The sequence below is a fragment of the Ursus maritimus genome, unplaced genomic scaffold, assembly GCF_017311325.1.
Source record: "Ursus maritimus isolate PB19 unplaced genomic scaffold, ASM1731132v1 scaffold_21, whole genome shotgun sequence".
NCBI classification, from domain to species: Eukaryota; Metazoa; Chordata; class Mammalia; order Carnivora; family Ursidae; genus Ursus; species Ursus maritimus.
In genome coordinates, this window is record NW_024424564.1 from 47,518,091 (window position 1) to 47,535,760 (window position 17,670).

Sequence of the window (17,670 nt, forward strand, 5' to 3'; positions counted from 1 at the left end):
AAAAAAAAAAAAAGAAGGCTGACCCCCTGAGGACGGGGCAGGCTCTCCTGGACCTCACATGGGGCCTGGCTCAGGTCTGAGTTCCTGCTGACAGTGGAATGAGTGAAATGAGAACGCAAATCAGATGTAGGGCCAGCTTCCAGGGGCCTCTCTTGACACCTTCTCACCTGGGCGCTTGACTCCCCAGTCCTGACCTAGTCAGTTCCAGTGCGTGTCCATATCTTCCCACCTCCCCTGCAGGCAGGCCTGTTTTGTTCTCCAAGGATCCAGGTAGAAGGACCCTTTCCTGGGGTGTGTTTTCCGCCGGCCGGAGGCAGGCCCCTCTTAAATCATGTTGCCTCCGTAGGCCAGAAGAAGGTGAATAATCCCTGGAAACTGTGCATGTTAGCGAGAGTGACAAGTCTTTGCAGACGCCATTAAATGAAGGATTTTGAGATAGGGAGATTATCCCGCATTATTAAGGTGGTCCTACATGTAATCACAAGTGTTCTTTAAGAGAAAGGCAGAGGAGAGGAGGAGAGGGCAGCGTGACTCTGGAGACAGAGATTGGAGTGATGTTGTCAGGAGACAACAGATGCTGGCCACTCGCAGAAGCTGGAAGAGGCAAGGACCCCATTCTCCTCTAGAGCCTCGGGAGGGAGCACGGCTTTGCCGACACCTGGATTTCGGTCCAGTGATTTTGATTTTGGACTTCTGCTCTCCTGAACTGTGAGAGAATACGTTTCTGTTGCTTATAAGTCACTAAATTTGTGCTGACTTCTTACAGCAGCCACGGGAAAGTCGTTAAGAGCCGGGAGAAATTCTTGGCTTCAGTGTGCGGGTCTCCCGTGTTTGTGCCGTGCCCCTCCATCCATCCTGACTGTCGTCACTGGTGCCACCCATCAGACTTGCAAGATCACACGCAGACCCGTCTCCCTCTCTCTCGGCCCCTCGCCTATCTGCGGTCTGCTCACCCAGCAACTCTCGCCCCTCCGAGCTCTTCATGCGGCCAGTCTTCCCCCAGCTCCGCTCTCCTCTTGTCATCCGCCCCACTCTTTCTCCTCCTTTCTGTTCTCATCATTTCTTTTTTTTTAAATAATTCTTTTTTTTTTTTAAGATTTTCTTTATTTATTTGACAGAGAGAGAAACAGCCAGCGAGAGAGGGAACACAAGCAGGGGGAGTGGGAGAGGGAGAAGCAGACTCTCTGCTGAGCAGGGAGCCCAATGTGGGGCTTGATCCCAGGACCCTGGGATCACGCCCTGAGCCGAAGGCAGATGCTTAAGGACTGAGCCACCCAGGCGCCCCAGTCCTCATCATTTCACACACAGTGGCAGGGCAGGAGGTGGACGCCTTGTCTCCTGGAACAAGGTCTCAGTGGCTGACCATGCAGCCAGTGCAGTGGGGGCCACGTGATGGCTTGCTTTGTCACCAGGGACTTTTGCCTTGGCGGCCCCTTCCTTCATAAAAAAAATATTTAAACTTACATGTTAGGATCACATTGGCAGACAGATGACTGCAATCTAGGCTTGATTCATTCCTAAATATTTGTTATTATTATACGGAATTTTTCTTCTGATGTTGAGAGGGTGAACATGAAAACATTTCCGTGGGCCCTGGGCGCCCGGCCTGCCCTGCTGAATGGAAAAGCTGGCCCCGCGCTGCAGATGCGGAGGACCGGCTCAGCCAGGGGGGGCAAAATGTGCTCCTGCCCCAGCCCCGCCTGCCGCCCCCCAGCCCACCCCCGGGCGCTCCTGGGCCACAGAACATTCATCCACCCTTACCCAGAGCAGCCATAGGAAGGCTCACGCCAGCGTAGGGATGACCTGCTTGCTGGCTCTGTGACCCTGGGGTGGCCCCTTGGCCTCTCGGAGCCATTTTCCTCACGTGAGTAATGACAACCGTCCTGCGTGGGACCTCGGACAAGTCAGCAAGGCCCCCTGGCCTCTGTTTCCTCTTGTGTGAGGTCTAGCGAGGAGAGCCACCGCTCCAACACGAAGGGCTTTTGCCGCCGGAGATCTTTGGGAAGATGAGGAGATCGAGCTGCCGGTCTGTCCTGGACTCACAGTCAAGTCAGGGATCGTCTCTGGGCTTCCAGGGACCCTGGCTCTCACGTGGAGGTGCGATGACCTGTGTACCTATGTGCTTCCCCCATGACTCCAGACTCGAGTGCCAGGGACTCCGTGTGCTCGTGTCAGAGGAGCACACGAGCGACAGTGAAGTCTCTATTCCCCTCACTGCTGCCAAGGCCACCCCCCTTCCTCCTCCCTGCCGTCCACACGGGTCAGCAGCCAGGGTGTCGGCGTCTGTCATTTAATCACCCCAAGCGGAGTGTCCTTGCTGGGGGCGGGATGGGGAGGACTTTCATGTCAGGCTTCCTGGCAGCAGGAACACGTTTGGCAGCTATGGGGGGGGGGTAACCTCAGAGGATCCTGGTGCCCTCCCCCCCCAGGGGCTGTTTCTCTATCTTCTCAGGGATCTGATGTGGGCTCCCTACTCCACCCTGCCCCAACTGGCGACAGGGCTCCGTATTTACGGGATCTTTCATCCCAAGACCTCAAAGAGCTCTGTCACCTGGCGACAAGCGCAGTAAAGCCTGTTTTATGGAAGGAGAAGGCCAGTCTGAGGAAGGAAAGGTGCTGGGTCCGGGTTAGTAAGCGGGCCAGCCAGGCTCTTCTGGGTGACTGCGCCTGAGGTCATCTCTGTCCCCTCACGCCTGTTACAGGGCCAGGCTCCTAAGAACTGCTCGATAAACACGCATCAACTAACCGCCTGACTGCAGCTCCCCGATCTTCCAACACCCCACTCCCTAGCGTGGCGGCCGCAGACCCCTGAGCGCCCCACTTATGCTCCCTAGAGCTGAGCCCTCCTCGGCCTCACCCAGGGCCCCTCGCACTCCCACACCTTTGCTCAGGCTGTGCGCTGGCCTAGGATGCCCTTTCCCCATTTCTCTGCCTGAGGAGATACTGCTAAGCTTTCAAGGATGGGCTCAGATGTCACTTCTCCCGTGGAGGCTTGCTGCCCCCCCTCCAAGTTCCCAGGGCAGAAGGAAGGGCTCCTGTACCATGTTCCCATGTTCCCCATCCCCTCTATCCAGGCGCGTCCCACGCTGTGTCCCAGAATGGGAATAACAGTCACCCACGGCCCCTGGGGACAGTGCAGGCACTGGCACGGCTCATGCCTGGCCCTCAGTGTCAGCTTCGATGGTCACTCACTGGCCCCCCCATGGCTCCTGGACACATGGAGGAAGGGCTTGCCGGGCCTCTGGGGTCAGAAGGAAAGTCAGGGGCAGCGCTGGGGCCTCCACGGGTCATGACTCATGGGCTCATCTAGAGGGACTGGCCCGATATTCCCGTGTGATTGTCTCTCCTGGAAACGACTCTCAGCCCTTTGACGCCCCCACCTGCTGTTCTACCTGCCGTGTGGACATTGTTGGGCCAGTGGTTCCGAGCACAGGCTTGACACTCAGACGCTCCAGGTGAACAACGTGGGCCAATCATTTAGGCTTTCTCAGCCTCAATGTCCTCATCCGTAAAATGGGGATGACATTGATGTGTCTACTTCCTGGAAGCCTAGCCCAGTGCCTGGCACAGAGTAAGCGCTCGATCAACGTCAAATACTTTCTAATTTACAAGCATTCATTTATTGTACGCCTGCTGCATGCCTGCTTTGCCAGTGAGTAGGACCCAGCCCTGCTGGAGAAGGAGGTGAGTAAGCAGATCACACAGTGGGGCCCCAGGAGGGACCCAGGCCTCGAGGGTCCCCCATGATCAAGGCCTTGGTATCACTTTCATGGGCCCCTTCCTCCATAAAAGTATCTTTTTTTGAGCGACAGGCTCTTTTTTTTTTTTTAAGATTATTTATTTATGGGGCATCTGGGTGGCTCAGTCGGTTAAGTGACTGCCTTCAGCTCCAGTCATGACCCCAGGGTCCCGGGATTGAGACCCACATCGGGCTCCTCGCTCTGCAGAGCCTGCTTCCCCCTCTCCCTCTGCCTGCTGCTCCCCCTGCTTGTGCTCTCTCTTTCTCTGTCAAATACAAAAAAAAAAAAGAAAAAAAAGATTATTTATTTATTTGACCTCCGTAAAAATATTAAAAATTCTACTTTGTGGCTATGTTGGTATAAAGGGGACCACAATCCAGGCTGGATTATATTCCTTTTTTTCTTTCCTTCTGATTGAAAAAACAATTAAGACATTTCTGTGGACCCTCAATGTGTTGCGGGCCCTGGCCCTGTGCCTGCTATGTGTAAGGAAGGGACTGGTTATGACTCCCCTCGCCCAGATTTGGGGGTCAGGGAAGCTGCTAGAGACAGTGACCTGAATCAGGGGGAGAGGAGTAGCCAGGGGACAGAGGAGACAGCAGGGGGAGCACTCAGCTTAGGGGACATGGCCGGACCCACCAGGCACATTGTGTGGGGACAGCCTCTGCCCCCTCCCTGCCCTGTCACTGGACTCTTCGCCCTTGTCCCCTAAGCTAACCTAAGAGGTTACAGCAGCACCCCAGCCCCTCCCCAACGCCAACAAATCCTCCGCCACTTGCCACTCCCCGGGCCCCCGCCTCCAGGGCTGCAGCCCCCGCAGGTCTGCTCCACGGGCTAGGGGTGGGGCTAGCGGGTGGGGATCGCCCTCCAGCCCTGCCCTTCAGGTGGCTGTGGTGAGGGTGAGCTGAGCTGCATGCGACCCCAGGGGCAGCCGTCTCCTGGCGGTGCTGTTGCTGGTGTGGCCAGCGTGCCTTTCCCACGCAGGGACAGACCTCAGAGGGGCTGTCAGCACAGCAGCCTGCACGGGGAGGAACATTCCGTCATGAGTCACTCGGTGTGGTTCCAAGAGAGGGTGTGGGACTTGGGAGCCTCTGCCCCCGGCTGAGGGTATTTCAGTCGGGGGACCCCAGTTCCCTCAGCTCTCCTGAGCCCCTCCGCCGGCCCCCACAGCCCCTGTTTCCTGGAGGGTCTGTACTTCCCAGGGTGTGGGGGGATCTGGCTGGCTGGCTCTGGGGGCACACGAGTAGGACAGGGCAGGACTGCCCGGCTGGGTCCTACCAGCCAGTGAGCACCTCCAGCAGCACCTCCAAGGACCCCCGTCCCGGTGCCTGGACCCCGTACCCAGCCCTGCCTGCAGCCACGGCCCAGCGTCTCCCTGGGCTCAGAGACCACCACATGCCGTGGCTCCCTGGTGGTCAGGAGCTGTGGGCTCAAGACGATTGACTTCTGGAGGCTAAAGAAAGGTGGGGGGGAGCAGAGAGGGGTGGGGTCCAGGAGAAGACGGCCTCTGGCAGCGGGGGCCTGGTGTGTGTGGAGTCCACGTGCGTGGGCGTGTGCAGCATGGACTGTAGTCTGGGGCTGGGGAATGACATGGCCTCAGGCAAGCCTCAGTGTGCTCCTGTGGCCACGGCAGGTGTCCGTTCCAGAGTCCATCACTGGCTCAGCCCTCCTGGCTGGCAGTGGCTGCCCCCCGTCTGTGCCCCGGCCACCCCTGCCCGAACATGTCCAGCCCCCAGGGCAGTGAGGTACCTGTCTGCACACCCAGTCCGGTGCCTGCCACACGGGGACAGTTCGAGCGGGGCGTGGGGGGACAGGAGTGACCTGAGCCTGCTCTAGCCTCCCTCCTCTTTCTCCCCGGGGCTGGCTCCCCAGCTGTTGCCACACGGGCTCCAAAGGTCCTTTCTCCTTTGTGTCCGGAATGCTCGAAAGTCTCCTGTTGTCTCTCCTGCCTTCCTGTCCCACCCCCCACTTCTCTCCTCTGTTATTCCAACCTTCTCCTGTGTTGGACTCTTGACAGCTTTCCTCTTGGGGACAAGGTGGCTGTGGTTATTTGAAATTCAGGCAGTTTCTCGGTCTTCCTCTTCCGGCCCCTCCCCAGCCATCACCCTCATCCCAGACCCTTCAGAACTGGGTCCCTGTCCCACCCCACATCTCACCCCTAACTGCCAGCCTCCCTCCCAGGACCCGCTCCTTGGATCCTGCACCTCCGTCTGCTCCCCTCCCTACGCTCCAACCTTTGCCCTTGGGACCCCTCAGCTCAGTGCCACCCCTCCCCCCACCTGACAATCCCTCTGCCTCTTAAGGCCTGTCATGCTGTCATTGTCCCCTAGGAACCCCAGTTCCAGAACTGGATTCTGAATTATTTCTCCAGCTTCCTAGCTTCCCCCCGCCCCACACTTTCCCTCTGGCCTCCACAAAGCTTCCAGAACAATCTTCCTTAAGCACAGGCTAGACTTCGTCAGCTGTCTCTAGCTTACCACCTGTCCATGGCTCCATCAAGCTCATGGTCAAGTCCAGCTTGGCCTAGAAAGCCCCCTTGGCGTGGCCTCTGTCTGCCCCCCAGCCTGATTGGCCTCCCCTCCCCATCTTACACAGAAAAGAATTAACACAGCAGGCTTGAGACAAAGGCTGGCTTTCAACACTGGCCCTTGGCTGGCATCTGGAAACTTGATTTCTGGAAGGTGTCCACCATTGCCTAGTAAGAGTGACTCACTGTGCTGCTTCCCCAGTGCCTAGCATCGTAGGTGCTCAGTAAATGCCAGTTAAACGAATGAATGACAACCATTTCCGGCGAGCATTGCTGTCTCCAGTTTACAGAGGAAAAAACCGAATTGATTTGTGCTCAGAGATGTGGTCTGTCCGAGGTCCCCTAGCCAGTTCCTGATAAAACCAGAGCTTTCTGAATCCAGAGCATATTTCTCTTTTCCTTTGGCCGGTGCCTGCCCTGGAGCTCACAGGAGCCACACGCGCAATGAGGGGGAGTCCCAGCAGACACCCCCTGCCCATGGCTTTGACCACAGCTCTTCTAGATGAGAGGTTTATCCGCGCTCGCTTGGCCTTCTGGCTCTTGCTGTGGGAGCATCTCGGGGGGCCGCACCAGCGCATTTGGCCGGGCTGGCTCGGACACAAAGGTGCCCGTGGCGCCTTCTGGTGCGTGGGGCCACCGTGCGGCCTGGGCTCGTACTGTAGTTGGAGGGACACGCACGGTTGCTCGCTGCAGAGGGAGCAAAGCCGGAGGCGGTGCCATGCTGGCCAGGCCTGGGAGAGGCTGCCTGGCTGCTGTCCCTTACCAGTCTCAGCCCGCTCAGGTGCTGGGTTCGGGTAGGGGCGGAAGGACCTCTGCCCCACGTTCTGCCATAAGGCAGTGACTCCCTTGGGCTCCGGCCCTACACCACCTCTGATGAACTTGATTCCTGCCACGTTCCCAGATCCCAGCTACACCTGTCCCCAGATTCTGTTCACCTGGCCCCTCTCTGTAGCTGGCCAGGGGCAGATGAACCCCCGTTTCCTGGCCTGTAAGAGGGACACAATAACCCTACCTGGGGTGGCTGAGGGGGGGAAAGGACTGTCATGGTAAAGTGACTAATAAATCGTTCTTTCTCATCGCCCACCCCAGGGATCAGCAAACGTATCTGTCCCTGACAGCAGCCCAGCCTGGATTCCGAGGGCTGCAGGTTCCCGACTCCCTCTCCCTGAGCTCCCTGCCTGCTGCGGCAGCCCCATGACCCCCACTGAGATGCCCACCCCAGCCCTGGTGGCTGTGGGCCTGGACTGTCCCCTGTGGGCATCACCTGACCCCCTACCTCCTCCTGCTCTGGTTCTGTGCCACCCCCTGCCCTTCCCCTTGCAGGCCACGCCAGCCTAGGTCCCACCCCTTGGCCTCAGCAGGGAGGGAGGTCCTGCAACACGGGGAAGGGGACTCATGGTGATGAGCGCCTCCGATGGGCCTCAGCACACAGACCTTCATGTCTCCACTTCGGCCGTAAGGACAGCCGAGACCCGGCAAGAACACAACATGAGCAGCTGGTCTGGGTCCTTGCTGGTAAGTGGGGCGCCAGCATTTGGACCCGGCCAGCCAGCTGCGGAGTGTGAGCCCTCTGGGGCTGCTGGGGACCGGAGCACGGGCATCGGAGGGCTGAAGTCGCCTCGGGCCTCCTGCGTGTCCTGGAAGACCTTGAGGCACAGGGCAACACCCGGATGGCCCACAGAACACATGACCGCTTTCAGCCCCGGAATGATGGCCTGCCAGCCAGCTCCCACGGCCCCCGGGCTCACTGTCCGGGGCACAAGTGAACACAGGGCAGTAGATGTGAAAATGGCCCCGTCATTTACCTGGGAGACAAGGTTAGGGGACTTGCACCTTGGACTGACTCAGGCCAGCAATCTCCACCCAGAGCCTCCTCCCTGCGTCCCTATCCCCAGTCTGCTCCTTTCTCTCCTCAACTTCCAGTACCAGCCACGGGCTGCTTGCCTACAGTTCCCGCACCCGTCATGCTGCTTCCAGCCTCCAGACCCTTGTGACCTCTACTGTTGGCCTGCCTCACTTTCCCTGTCCCGGCTAACACTCCACTAATTCACAGGCACACTCGTAAATCCTTCAAATCCTAGCGACAATGGCATCTCCTCCAGGAAGCCTCCCGGGATGCGGGGGTGGTCTGTGTGTCCCCTTCGCGGGACCCTGTGCCCTTTGCTGCCTTCATCACTGACACTGTCCCCTGTCCCCCACCAGAGATGGGCCAGTGTGCGAGGCTCTGTCTGGGGCTGGCACGGAGAAGGCTCACAGGCAGAGTGGGCACAGTCTGCGTCCACTTTGGACACGGGATTCTCCAGGAGGAAGAGGGGAAGGCAGTCCATGTGGAGGACAGTGGGGGGAGGGGGAAGGCCTCAGGGGGAGGCTCAGAGGAGGAGGGCTGTCGATTCACTGCCTCCCCAGGCCAGGGGCCCCAGTGAGGTGGGCCTGCTCACCGGGGGGCTGTGAAGAAGAGTCCGCAGAGCTTTCTGTCAGTTGGGCCACCTCACATCACCTTGACGATACTCAGCCTTCGGCCCACGGCTGGGGGAACCCTCCAGAATTCCAGGATCCTGTCCCAGAAGAGAGGGAAAGAAGGACACGCGCTGGTCAGGCCCTAGGCACTTTCCTAACGCCTGTGAGCTCAGTTAAATCTCCGAAACGTGAGACGCAGGCTGATGAACACCTTTGCGGCAAGCTGGGCTCGGGGACATTGAGTGGCTGCTCCAGGGTGAGCACCTGGTGAATGGCGAGGCCAGGGGGTCTGAAAGCAGATGCCCTTTCTACCCACCAGCTGGCCCCCTCCGAGCCAAGCGCCAGGGCCCAATCTGCCCCTGGGAAGCCGGGTGGAGGCAGGGAAACCCAGGGACGGGGCGAGCTTGAGGAGACCTGCCGACCGGGCTGTGCTCTGGGGGCCCCGGGCCGCCAGAGATCTGGCCGTGGAGGCTCACGTAGCGGGAGAAAAGCCACCCTTTCGAACAAAGTGTTGCTCAAAGTCAGAGAAGTAGCAGGAGCGGGCAGGGGCCTCCGACCGTGGGTCAGCCCCAGACGAGACAGAAAGGCCCTCTGCCCACTCCTGACCCGACCCTTCCCCCAGGGGCCCAGTGGCTGGAAGCCTCACGCTAAGCCAGAGACCTGCTGGTCCTGGGGTCGGGGTGTCTCGGCATCTTGCCCACAGCACCGGAGAGAGAATCCTGCCCCTGTGAGAGAGCTGCGTGGCCGGGGGGCTGGGGGTGGTTTTGAGAACGTGGCCCAGAGCCTTGCCCTAATAGGCCACTCCCTTCTGTCCTCGGGCTTCCTTCCAGAAATGGTCCACAGGAAGGCCTTTCAAAAGTCAAGAGAGATGATCCAGTGAAATGGGCCTGGGGTCTCTGAAGAACTCACAGTCTGCTCTGGGCTCAGCTCCCAGTGGCTGCGTGACCCCGGGCATGGTTCTTAACCTCTCTGTGCCTCAGTGTCTTCCCTCTGCCTCAGCAGGTGCAATCAGAGATGTGTGAGTGGCTGTGGAAGAACATCCCTGGGGTTGTTTGGGTCTTTTGTGAGTGGAAGGTGGAGTGTGGCAAATGTCCCTTCCCACGGTGACTGAGGCTCGGGGCGGGGCTTGGTCTCTGCTCCGGAGGTGACACTCCCAGCCACGGAATGGAGACGCGCCGGGGTCTCCCTTGCTCTCTAGGCAGGCTCCCTGGGGGCTGAAGGGGACAGCCCCGCCTGCCGTTTCCTCTGTGCCTGGGTCCTCGGCCTGTGTTGGCTAAGGGGTTGGGGGAGGGGCTCAGCACTGCCCTGCTTCGAGGAAACCCTCTGAGCAGAAAATCCAAAGGGGCCTAAAAGACAAATTTTAGAGTGCCCCCTCTCTCTGTGAAAGGATCCTTATTTAAAAAAAAGCTTCCCCATCCAATTCTATTAGTTTGGCCCCTTCCCTGGAAGGTAAAGTGCGAGTCAGCACCAAGCTGATCTCCCAGACAAGGTGAGGCACTTGAGCTTGGAGGGAGGTCCTCGGGAGTCTAGGCAGAAGGTCTTGGAATAGGCCTCTGGACAAAGGGACGGTGGAGTGGGGGGGGGGAGTGGGTGGAGGAGGGGAGGGTGGGGATCTGCTCAGTCTCTGCTGTCTGCCCTGGGCCAGGTCCCACCCCTGCACCTCCATCCTCACGGCCGCCCTCCAGGTGGGGACTTGAGCAGGCAAGCTTCCAGGAGGAGATATGGGGCTTGGAGATCGAAGTGGAGGTGCTGGGGCTTCAGCGAGGACGGGGACCCGCCTGCTCTGTTAGTTTGCTGCCCCGGCACCCACACGGGCAGGGCATACAGTAGATGCTTAATAAATGTCTGTGAATGAAGATCAGAAGGCAGTTGGATCTGACTCAACAGCACCCCACCTTTTCCCACTGGGGCCTGATGAACTTGAAGAGGGGGCCTGGCTGGGCCTTGGAGAAGAGCAGGATGTAGGCAGAGCCTAGGCTGCCCTCCCAGCGCCCTCGTGTGGGCCCCGGCGGGGACCGTCCCTGCAGAGCCATGTTATGCCCACATGTGGCCACAAGAGGTCGCCCCGCACCGCCAGCCGCAGCGAGAACAGCCTCCCAGAGGGCTCCTAGCGGGAGAGGAGGGCTCGCATCTTGGAGAAATGGCACCGCACAGGCGTGGATGGGGGTGGACAAGGAGCGGAGCTGAATTGTACTATCCGGAAGATCAGCTCTTGGCCGCAGAGGAGGAGATGGGCCCAGAGAGGGGGTGGCTGGCTCCAGGGACACACAGCCAGCTCGTGGCCAAGCTGGGAAGTCCCCTCGCTGGTCTCGCCTCATGGGTTTGAAGACGGTGTACCATTGTTGGGGCACGTTGCGTTTAGCTTCAGCTGGGATCCCCGAGACTTCTGGACTGCAAGGAGGAGATAGTGTTGGGGAGGGCAGGGCCGGGGGATGGGGAGTGTGGGGTGGGGCATGCAGGTGGACCTGACCACACGTGAGGCCACGATCATCCTGGTAGCCACGTCCTCCAACAGGGAGAGGCCGGCAGTCACGCTGGGGTATAGCTCGTCTTGGTAGGTGTGGAAGCATTGCCATGAGGTGGGTGCCCCAGGGGTCTGGCTTGGCAGCTCTATCAACCTGAGGGTCAGGCTGGACCTGGCCATCAAGGCAGCTGGACCCCGCTGACAGGCAGTGAGGCTGGCGGGCCAGGGCGAGGAGTTGGGCTTTATCCTGGGGCAGTGGGGAAACTGACAGGGGGGGTACGCTAGGCAGCAGCACGGTCCTTCTGGTTGCTGTGGGGGGCGAGATGGGGCTGGGGCACCGGGTTAGGAGGCCCTGCTCGCCTGTGCCTGCAGCATACTACGGCTCAGCTCCATCCTTGGCTAGCAAAGCAGGTTACTGGCTCCTGGCTGCCTCTCCTGAGCCCTCGGAGCTGAGAGAAAGGGCCTTTGCTCCCGGCTCTGTGGCATCACGGTCCTGCAAGAATCCACCCCCAATCCCCCGTGGCTCCCTCCCTGCTGACCCAGCCCTAGCTCCAGCTCTGTCCACCCCCTGCCCCCAGCTTCTTTGGCTACAATGCCTGACGCCTTCCCACCTCCCTGGGGCCTGTGGAAATCCCTTCTAGGTGCAGCTCAAATGCCACTTCCTCCAAGAAGCCCTCTGGGCCAGTCTGGGTATGGAGGCTTCTCCCTGGCACCCCCAGCTCGTGGGAGCTCAACAGTCAATTAGCGGGGTTTGAGGCCAAGGCCCTGATAGGTAGGGAACACGGCTTCATGGCAGGGAGTGCCCGTTTCCGGGGCCCCAGGGCCCAGCAGCAGGCGGAACACTCAGCAAGAGGGATGAGGAAGAGAGCCAAGAAGGGAGCCTGAGACAGAGAGACAGCCCCATCCTGGAGTCTGTCTGAGCTGTGCAGGCCTCACAGAGCCCTCCTGACTTGTCACCCAGCTGCGGAGACGTGGGGGTGGGGTTCGGTCTCTGGCCGGGGCACAAGCATCGCTCAGGAGCTGGACGGCACTCTTGATGTTTGTCAGCGAGAAGTTCTTTCTGGGGTGACCTGGAGGAGCTTGTCCTCCCCCCGGCACAGGTGCGGGTGTTATACAGGGCTGGGCAGACAGCTCGGCCAGTCTGGCCCTGGCCACCCGGAATGCTGCGGCCCCTGGGTTCTTTGGGCAGCCTCCTCTCCCGGAGTCCTGGGGAAGTCCCGCCGCTCCTGAAGGCACCTGGCCGAGGGCCTCCAGGGGCTCCCGAGCCCTGAGCCAGAGGGGGGGAGGCGGGGAGGCAGTGGGCAGGCATGCATTGCCCTGAATGTGACAAGGCCACCTGAAGGGGCCCAAGAGGAAGGAGCCAAGGGCAGCAGCAGGGCCACTGAGAAGAGTCCCAGCAGCCGGAGGTGGGATCACCACCCCTATGGAGACAGTGGGAGCGCCATGGAGCTGGGTCGGGCCGACAGCCTGGAAGGGGGCACTGATGGCCTGAGTGGGGGTCATCTCCCAGATGGGCACTCCAGGGAGTGCCCAAGGCCCCAGGGACACAGTAGAGGCCACGGTGGAGAGGAGGCCTGGCCATGTGGTGGGGGATCAGGTATCAGTGCTGATAAGAGAACGGCCCGCAAGTCAAGGGGCCCAGCTCCAAGAGGCCCAGGGGAAGGCAGGGCTGGCCTCCAGGTGACTCAGTGACAGAACGTTGACCTCCTCCCCCAGCCCTAGACAAACCTCCCGAGATGCTGTTCTGTCCCCAGGGTGGTGCTCTCGCTTCCGGCTCCATGGGGGCTCTGAGCTGGGGGTGGCGGGGACAGCACAGACCACCCCTCAAAGACTGAGGTACACCTCCCCACACCAGCATTCCCAGCCCTTGATGAGTGGCCACACATTGTCACCTCCCCGGTTCGGCCCCCTCTCTCCATCCTGGCGTGGGCCTTGCCCCCACCCTGCAGGCTGACCGCTGCAGGGCAGCTGGACCCTGCCATGTGGATGCTGCCACCGCCTCCGTGACCATCTGCTCCCACTTCCCATCTCAGCGAGTGAGCCTGCAAAGGCCTGCCCCCCCATCCAGAACGATCTCTCCTCTCCTGCCCCCCTCCCTGTGCTCTGTGCCCCCCCCCACTGCCGGCAGTGCTCGTGCATATGCTCCCAGCACAGCCTCAGCCCCTTCCCCGTGGGTTGAACCCCAAGTCCAGTTCAGTTCAAGGTCCAGCTCAAACGTCCCTCCTCTGGTCTTTGCGCCCCTCCTGGGCATTCCCGTGCTCTCAGGTCTGCCTCACTGCCAGCTCTGAAGGGTGGCAAGCATGTGTCCCCGGCCCCATCAGAACCTGGCAGAAAGATTTGACAAAGGAATAAATGGACAAGGGCGTTCACGTAATAAGCGTTTACTGAGCACCAGCTGTGTACGTACCCCCCCCACCCTGCCCCGTGCTAAGTTCGGTAGAGGGATACATAATGCAAAACCCATTGGCTCCCACAAGTGTGCCAGCCTGTGAGTGCTCAAGGGGGAGGTTCTGTGCCCACCAGGGCGATCAGGAAGGCTTGAGCGAGGCTTTCCAGGGCTCCTGGAACACACATCTCCTGAAACCCACTGGCTTACCCAGGGCTCTGCCAGCACGGGCTTCTCCAGGAAGCCCCTTTGTAGTCTGTGTCCCCCAGGGGGCAGGGACCACAGTGGGCACCCATTTCCTCTGCCCGGGGCCCAGCACCTCCCCAGAGCTCGTCAAATATTTGTGGAGCGATGGTTGGAAAGACCACCAGGATGGCAAGCGAGGCTGAAAGTGGTAATCGAAGGCCAACCCGGCGTGTAGGAGCCAAGCTGACGTTGCGCTTGCCAATGACAACCCGCAGGCAGAGGCTTTGACAACAGTAGCTACCTTGTGACCCCCTTTCAGCTGCCCCTCCATACGCTCCATCCTCCCTGTGACCTCTGCGTAGGAGGGCAAGGACTTCTCCCCATTTTGCACACAAGGAGAATGGGGCTCAGGAGATGAAGGGGCTCACTCCAGGCCACGCAGCTGGCGAGTGGTGGGGCCAGCGCAGGTCTCCAGGGCTAACTGCAAACCCCGCACCCTCTCCCTGCTCTGCAATGCTCCTCCACCCATAGGAATCCACTCATGCTGCTTCTGGATTTTCCATGTCTCTTGGAAACCAGGGCAAAGGGGTGACTCTGCGAGTCCCAAACAAACCTGGGGTCTTCTGTGAGGGGTCTGGAAATTTGGCGGAGGGTATCAGAACTCAAGGGACAAGGTTCAGCCCCTCACTCAGTCATCGCTGATCTGCCCGCCAGGGGTGCCTACTGCTCTAAGTTTCCCGGGACTTTTCCACTCATCCATCATCCACCATCCATCCATCCACCCATCACCCATCCTCCATCACCCATCCATCAGCACCCACTTATCACCCATTCGCCTATCCAACCATCAGCCGTCCGTCCATCCGTCCATCCATCCATCCTTTCACTCCCTACTCATCACGCTGCATCCTCCATACACACCAGGCCCGTGCTACAGCACACACCTCCTGCCATCAAGTGGATAAAACGTAGCAGGTGTAGATACCGACAGAAGATGTGGCACACTGGGGACACAGAGTGAAAGTCTAGAAGGGGGGTCCCGCAGGTGCAGTGGGGAACGTGTCCCGGAGGAGCTGTCACTCTCGCCACGTCTCCGAGGCTGTGGGTGTGCAGTAGGGAAACCTGAGCCCAGGGCCAGTCCCCACCGCAGGTGGGTCACAAGGCATTTCCTCACCGCTGGTGGTGGTGGGGACCCCCACTTCACTGGGCCATTTTAAGGCTGGAGGTACAGATGCGGTTCTGGGAGGGCTTGCGCGGCCATGAACCCCCACAGGCACTTGTCACAGAGATTGTCTTCCCTGGCTCAGGGTGGAGGGGTGTCTAGTCCAGCTCTTTGGGGTCCTTGGTCACTGGAAGTGTGTGTGGATGCACGCACGGTCACCCTGCCATTCACGCTCCAGCACTGCGGGCCGATGTGTACGGGGACCAGGAGGCTCAAGGGTGCAGGGTGGCTCCCCAGACTGGCCCAGGCCCGAATCCCGGCTTAGCCCTTCCCACTTGAAAGCACATCCATGTCCATGGCCAGCATCTGCCTAGTGCCCCCCCCCCCCCCGTCATCCTGGGAAGGAGGCAGGGCAGGGGTTGTGAACCCTACTTTGCAGATGAAGAGACAGCGGGCAGACCGCTGGGCTGGCGAGGTTTAGATGCGGGCGCTCTGGTGTCCCAGGCCTACAGTGAACCCCAGCTCTGCCTCCCCAGCCCCGTGTGACCTGGGGCTTCACCTCTCTGCCCCATGTGAAGAGAGGGACGTGGACAGTACCTCCTCAGAGCGGGTGGACGAGTTAAATGAGCTCGAGTCTGGAAAACGCTCAGGGAAGTGCCTGGCACGCTTGGGAGTCTGGGAATATTATTAATACTAATTCAGCTCTTCTGCCTCCCGAGCGAGCGAGCGTGCTCTCTTTCCACCCCCCCCCACCCCCTACGGGGCCTTTCGAAGGATGGAAGACAGCAGCTGGCGGTGGGAGGTGGTTGCTTTAAATACGAGATGAGAAGAACAAAAGGAAAATAGAACAGGGTGGCGACTTGTGGCTGTTTTCACGATCCCCCCCCAACTAGGGGAGGGGTCTGCAGGGCGGACTCAGAGGTTGCCTGCTTCTCTCTTTAAGGAGCTGAAAGCCCTGCTTCCTGGCTCAGTCACTCCTGCTTGGGTGGGGGGGCACTGGTTTGTGCTGGGACCCCACAACCCAAGGGGACCCCCCCCCTTGCCTGCCTGTTCTCCAGAGAGGCAGGAAGTAGGTTAAGTGGGATCCTGGAGCTTCTGAGCCTCCCTTCTAAGAAGACATTAAATATTCACTGGGTTTTTCCTGAGGCCACAGGGAGCACTTCAAAGGCAGCTGCCCCTTTGGCGGCATGCAGCGGGGACCCCATACCAAGTCCCCACCCTTCACCTTCTCACACTGACTGCCCCAGTGCCCCACGGCCCCCCTGCTGCCCCCACACTGGAGGCCTACGGTTCTGGAGTCAGTGTAGGCCGCAGTGGCTGGCACTCCCTGCTCTCGCAGCAGAGGGACAAGCCCTGGGGGCCAGTCTCTAAACAAACCCGACTCTGGCTGGGCCTGGCAGTGGGACAGAGGTGTGAGCGGTGAGCCACTGCTCCGGATGGGGACAGAGACAGGCCGGCCGGGCTGCAGGGCTGCGCTCCCGCTTCAGCTCAGTAAAGGCCCGGGGCTGCTTGGTGTGAGCAGAGGCCCAGGGCCAGTGGGAGAAGCCGCCAGGAGCTGGAAGGAGCGACCGTGGGGACCCAGCTCTCTGCAGGGTGGGGGCGGGGGGCGCACGGAAGGCCGGGGAATAGAGCAGGTGCAGAATAGAGCCGGTGCAGAGACGAGCAGGGCCAGGGCTCAGGTTCTGGCTAGGGGCTTCCCCGCTGGACCCGGTGCAAGATACCTCATCCTCGCAACCTCAGGCTCCTCATTTGTAAACGGGGACAGGGGCTACCGCCTGGGAGGTCTGCTGAGGATACAGGACATCATGGTCATGAGGGAGGGAGCCCAGTGCCTGTCAAATTGGGACACATTCGACAGACGGCATTTTCTTCCTCCCCAACCCCAGCAAAGCCTTCACCTTCCGCCCGCTCCCTTCCCCTCTTGCCCTCTGGTCAACTCCAGCCCAACTGCCCCGCTTCCCAGGGCATCTCGGCGGTGTCTTCGGGCCGCCGTGTAGCTGCATGCTGCTGCCCCACCCCCGGAAAAGGCCGGGGGCCTAGCTCAATGCCACCTCCCCTGGAAGCTTTCCCCAGTGCCCTGGGCAGTGAGTTGCTCCCTTTTCTGAACCCCATGTTTCCGCGACCCCTGCCCCTTCTCTCCTCCTCGTGGATGACTTCGATGCGCCCTGCTTTTCTGTTCCGGGTCTGTCCCGCTCAACAGACCTCGAGCCGTTCACTACCAAGGACGGTGCGTTCTTCACTACGTCCCTCTCTTCAGCTCCGGTCTGCGGATGCTTGCTGAACCACTGGCCAGGAGAGGGGAGGGCCCTGCGAGGAAGCTCGGGGTGACTGTGGCTGGCCTCGGCCTCAGGGAGCAGAAGGAAGAAATCCCTGGGAGACACAGCTGCCAGGGGGCCCGGTCACCTGACCCGGCCCGACCGTGACCAGACCTTCTGTGGGAGCAGGAGTGGGGCGGCAAGCGGGGACGGGGTCCTCTGCCTGGACCCAGGAAGCACCACTCTATCACATGCCCACGGGGCCAGCCCCTTACCAGCCCCATCTCACTGAGTCTCCAGCCCGTCCTGAGGGGCTGGGTGTCAGGTGGGAAGACACCAACAGCACACACCCCGGGGGGGAGGGGTCACCTGCTCCAGAGGCAGGCCTGAGACTCCCAACATTATCCATTCTGCAGACGAAGCAACCGAGGCACAGAAGAGTCTGGAAGCACAGGCCTGAGCCAGATCGGTGGACTGCGGAGCCCACGCTCCC